General features: G+C 36.8%; 1 pseudogene; it reads left to right on the top strand.

The window, feature by feature from the left end:
- The first annotated feature begins 2838 nt into the window (after nucleotides 1-2838).
- On the top strand, nucleotides 2839-5628 carry LOC103544730 (lon protease homolog 2, peroxisomal pseudogene; annotated as a pseudogene).
- The last annotated feature ends 253 nt before the right edge of the window (nucleotides 5629-5881 follow it).

Below are 5881 nucleotides of genomic sequence, written 5' to 3'. Positions count from 1 at the left end.
TACTGCTACATTATTCTTCAATATCAAAATTGTTTTAACTACTGTCAAGTATGTGCTGTTCCATATAAAGATTTGAAGAAGTTTGTCTATGTCTACAAATAATTTGGTGGAATTTTGGTTAGAATTTTAGACCTATGCATCAATTTGGGGATAATTGATGTCTGTACTCATTATTCTACCCATGAACATGGTTATCACTTCAGAATCCTCTGCACATAACAACTCCTTCCAAACCCCTGCATTAGGAGAAGACTTGATCAAACTCTAGCATGGCTTCTAGCAGCATAAGTCTGTGTATCTAGACCATCCAGGCCCAACTTTAAAAGACCTGCCTGAGAAAGCTCAAGCTTCCAGAAAACTTACTATTTGTTCTAGCCAACACCCTATTATAGGCCCCTGCCCTCCATTTTCTAGTGTATTTACTATAAAGGTCTTACAGTTTTGAATACTCATCTCACAATTCTCCCAAGGACCTGACAGCCACTACTTTGATATGCAATTATTAAGAATAGGGTCTCTTTCTCTCAACCTCTGAGTGAAGATAAAATCCTAACTCTGATAACCGCCAAAAGCAAACACAGCTGGCCTAATCACAGTTACACTGACCAACCCTTTATACATTTTCACTTCTGTGACTCTAGCCCCCACACTTCCCACTCCCCTATCCTTCCTTTAAAATTCCAAAATGACCTATGCACAAGTTAGAATGGAGCTCAGATCTTTCCCCTGCTGTCAGTAGTTATGAAATAAAATCTGTTTTCACCACTTTAGCTGATGTGGGTTGTGTTTGTATTTGATAACTGTATTTCTAGATTTACTTACATCTTCTTTAATTACCTTAATCAGTATTTTGTAATTTTAAGCATATGGATTTTGTACATATTTTATTGAGCATATACCTGAGCATTTCATGTTCTTTGGAGTGATGCTAATTGATACAGTGATTTTGATTTCAGCATCTGCAGGATCCTCGTTAATAAATAGAAATAAGATTGTCTTTGTGAGTCATTTTTGTTTTTGGTGATCTTTTTGTGCCTATGTACCTCCAAAATTGTTTTTTTCAATTGTGAGTTGACTTTCTATTTGGTGATCTTTTTGTACTATATATTGCCTTGAATATTTATTTCAATAGATTCCTAGATTCAATACATTGTTTTTCAATAGATCGCTAGTTGAATAATTCACCTAAGAACAGTTTTATTTCTTCTTTTCCAAACTCTATGGCTTTTATTTCTCTTACTGCTATTACTGCTAGAACATTGTGTATTTTGGTTCAATAAAAATGATGAAAGTTGTTCAACAAGAATGATGGAAGTGGCCATTCTTGCCTTGTTCTCCATTATGAGGAAATGCACTTAATCTTTCACTCTTAATTATGATGTCAGCTGTACATTTTTTATAGATAATCTTTAACAAGTGAAAGTAATTTTTCTCTATCTTGAACTTCCTGGAGTAGGGCTTTATCTGTTTATTTATTATCTATCATAAATAGTTATTGGATTTTATCAAGTGCTTTTTCTACATTCTTTTATTTTTAAACAAATATTGATCTTAAACCAATAGACGGTCAGTTATTTCTCCAGCAAAAATGGGTTTAATTGGGGCAGCAAAGAATAGCAACTTGGAGTCTGGACCCATGGCAAAAGACATGCAGATCCACAGCAATAAATGGAGGAGAAACATTTTTATAGAGGAGAAGAGGAAGTCAGGAGGCCTGTTGTAAACAAAGAGTCCAAGCTGTGGATTTGCCTTGTGTGAGTAGTGATAGTCTCTCGTTGGCTGAGCTTTCGGCTCGTCAAGAAATGGAAGTCTTTTTTCTTCCTGTTGGGCTTTGCTATCAGCATAGGGCATGAGGTATCCTCCCTTGGCCTCTTGATTCTATATTAATAAGGTTTCTGTTTACTAATATCTAAACAAAATTGATATTCTTGATTTATTTTTAAATATTGAATCAGCCTTACATACCTGTAAGAAATCCCCTTGGTCATGGTGTAAAATACTTTTGATACGTTGTTTAATTTGGTTTGTTAATATTTTTTAACATTCTTACATATAAGTTTATGAGTTATTTGTAATAGGAAATATTGTAGTTTTATTTTATTGTACTCTCTGTCTTTTTTATACTTTATTAACTTGGAATCAGGTTATTAGAAATCTCATATGTTTTATTTTCTGAAAAATATTGATATCAAACCTGAAGTAAGTTCGCTCACCCATTGCACAGCAAACCAATTTCTGACACCTGGTGTAGTAGAAGACAGTAGGAATTTTATTTATGCACAGTGCTGAGCAAGGAGAGAGGGCAGCTAATGCTGAAATCCCAAACTCCCCGAAAAGCTGGAAGGAAGGGTTTTGATTTGGGGTTTTAGGTAGGGGAGGAGGAGCATATGGCCTTGCTGGTCAGCAGCTTTCCCACCAGCCTGGTATCTCTTTGCAGGGAGGTGATAATTAATGCAGGTACTTGTCCTTGGCTGTGTCTGTCTCCATGGAGTATAGTTGATTCTGGAGCCAGGAAGCCAGGGAGTAAGCAGGGAATGAGTGTTTTGGTTTTAACCCCATATATGCTGGGTTTAATGTAGGGAAACTGATGTCAAGGTTGGTATCAATATTGTTGAAAATCTTTGTTAATTTGCATTTAGAACTTTGTTAGAATTTTTCAGTGGCCCCAGTAGTTTTGTTTCCAGGTCTTTTAATTATCAATTACATATCTTTAATGTTTATGTGACTATTCATATTACCTACTTCATCTTGGTTGAGTATTTTAGTTTAAAATGTTTTCTAAATTGTTTCCTTTTACCAATTTGTCAAATTTATGAGCATATAACTGCATTTTTCTCAATGGCTGGAGAATCTGTAGTAATATACCCCACTGGTATGCACCATACCTTTGGGGATGAAGAGGCTGCATTGAAGCATGTTGCATCAGAATCCCACTTACTGGTGGCCCCTGGCAACTTGGGTATCTCTGGGTTGGAGAATCGAAAAAGACTTCCCACAATAAGTCCCTTCCTTTCAGAGTTCAGAACATGCACTCCCAAATAAACCACTTTGGTGTGTAAATTATTTTGAACTGAAAGCAATTGGCAGCTAGCAGATGAAGAAAAGCTCTTGACCTCTTTCTTAACGGGCTAAAATAAAGTATAAATTTTCCTTTTGTTGAGGAAATTTATATTGACAAAGGACATTTCTATTAGTAAAGCATCTGTACCAGGAAGAGAGCTACTCCCAGAGACACTCTTTTCACCTGACTTATCTACACAGTAAGATAAACTTTATTTAATATACATTTTCTTCACTCATCTTCCAATAATTTTCCTCCAGCCACAACCTGCTTCTGTTCACCCTGGGGGCTTTCTGCTTCCCAGATTCCCCATGTGCACCAAGTGTGGACTGAGCCCACAATCCACAGTTGATGTGGAGCTACCTGATAAAAGGTTGCAGGGCACCATCCTGAACCTCATGTCTAACATGACCCACGTTGCCAGCAATGCTTAGGACCTGCCACCTCTGCACACGATTGGGACAGGTGCACTGACAGTACAGGTTGTGGGTAATAACTGGCCCAAACTCCACTCTATTTTGCTGGCTTCATGCCTGTGCTGTTTTCCGATTGTACAGGTCATAAATGAGAAGCCATATCCTGTTGTTGAAGTGGAACTATTGGACCAACTTGAGAAGTTTCTTAACATCTGTAATACTAGAGAGGTGCCAGGAGAAGTATCAGAACAATTTTAGAAACCTGCACTAAAATTAGTTGAAATGTCAGATATGTGTGTTCCTACTGTTGTTAAATTGAGTTGTTTTTTTTTAAGATAGTTCTCCAAGGGAAGATTTACTACACATCTGGACACCTAATAGTCAATCAAAATAAGCTCCAAATTTTAGATACTGTGAGTATAGAGGAACCATTTAAGAGGATGATACCACTCCTTATCAAGGAAATGGAAGGACGAAAATTGCTTTAAAAAACAGAAAACACAAACCAGAGGATAATAAGTATTTTATAGTAATATGCCCTCATAGGAGAATTATACACATCCCAGGAACTTTAGAAGATGAAGAGGAGGATGTAGATAATGATGAAAATCTCATGCTAGAAAAATAAATATATATAAGCATCTCGTATGTCAGAACAGGCCCATAAATTCTGTGTCAAAGAAACAAAAAGACTAAAAAAAATTCTCTAGTCCATGTAAAAATATGCTCTGATTATAAATTATTTAAAACTTATGGTGGAACTTCCTTGGAACAGAAGTACAACTAATCATCTGGATATTTGAGTAGCCCAGATTTTTCTGGAAAATGACGATTATGTAACAGAAAAATTGACGAAAAGAGTACTTAAATATTTGGGTATCAGACTTCTAAAAAAGCAATCTGAAGTGCCCCTTCCTTGTGTTGCAGGCCCTCTTGGAGTAGGTAAAACAAATTTGGGAAGATTAGTGGCCAAGACTCTAGGTCAAGAGTTCAAAGTGTTTGCACTTGGAGGATATGTGTTCAGTCTGACATATAAGGACACAGGCACAGCTATGTTGGCAGTATCCCTGGTTATGTAATCAATGACTTGAAGTCTGTTGACATTAATAATCCAGTGTTCCTATTAGAGGAGGTTGACCAACAAGAAAAATGTCTACAAGATAATCCTATAACTTCAAAGAAAATTATCTAAATGTGGTCTTTGACTTTTTCCAAGTTCTTTTTATAACTACTGCCAATATCCATTGTTGAAAAGAATGGAGATTATTTAGGTGCCAGTGTATACGCAAGAGGAGAAGACAAATTGCTGACAGATACTTGATCCCAAAGCAAGTGGAGCAGCATGGGCTGACTCCTAAGCAGATTCAAGTCCCTCAGGTTACTCCTCTTCACATCTTCACCAGGTATACCAGAGAGGCATGGGTTCATTCTCTGGACAGAGACTTTGGGGCCATTTGCCCAGCTATTGCCATGAAGGTTGCAGAAGGACAATATAAGGAAGCCAAACTGGACCATTCTGATGTGACTGAGGGAGAAGTTTACAGAGAACATGTCTTCAAAGATTCAAAACCTGAATCTATGAATCACAGTGCTGACTTGACCCTACCACCTGCAGTATCAATTTTGATTAATTTCCATGCTCTGAAACATATGCTTGGGCTTAAGATGTATGAAATGGGCATTTGAATCAACCAGGAGTGGATATAGGTTTTGTTTGGACTCCCTTAGGTAAGGAAAACATATTTGTGGAGGCAAGTTGAATGGATGGCAAAGGTCATTTAACTCTAACTGGTCAGAAAGGGGAGTCATGAAGGAGTCTACTCATCTTGCTATTACCTGACTTTGCAACAATAAAAAAAATCTAACTAATGCTGTTGAAAGTTTTGATCTTTGTAACAACACAGACATCCATCTGCACTTTCCAGCTGGAGCTGTCACAAAATATGGACCACATGTTGGAGTTATCAGAGTAACTTGTCTTGTCTCACTTTTTAACCCATGACGGGTATGTTTAAATGTAGTCATAACTGGAGAAATTACACTGAGAGGTTTTGTTCTTCCAGTGGGCAGAATTAAAGAAATGTGCTGGCAGCACACAGAGCGGGCTTGAAGCAAATCATTATTTCTCAGAAGAATGCCAAAATTTACTGACAAGGTTGATTTTATTCACCTCAGTAGAAGTAAGGAAAATGCCCTTAATTTGTGGACATAATCACAACAGTAATAAACCTTGCTCAAGTGGTAGTAATGTTTATTACAAAGAAATGTTAATTTAACAGATTGGTAAAAATTGAAACAAACTCTCAATAATCTGGCCACCTCCTTGAGTCTTGTAATTTAAAAACTCCATGCATATTTATATTATTATGCAATTATATTTTTTCTTTTGTTAATATGTCTCATG

Source organism: Equus przewalskii, unplaced genomic scaffold, assembly GCF_037783145.1.
Source record: "Equus przewalskii isolate Varuska unplaced genomic scaffold, EquPr2 contig_12173, whole genome shotgun sequence".
Taxonomy (NCBI): Eukaryota; Metazoa; Chordata; class Mammalia; order Perissodactyla; family Equidae; genus Equus; species Equus przewalskii.
Note: the sequence above shows the minus strand (reverse complement) of the source record. Positions and strands in the feature narration are given on the sequence as shown.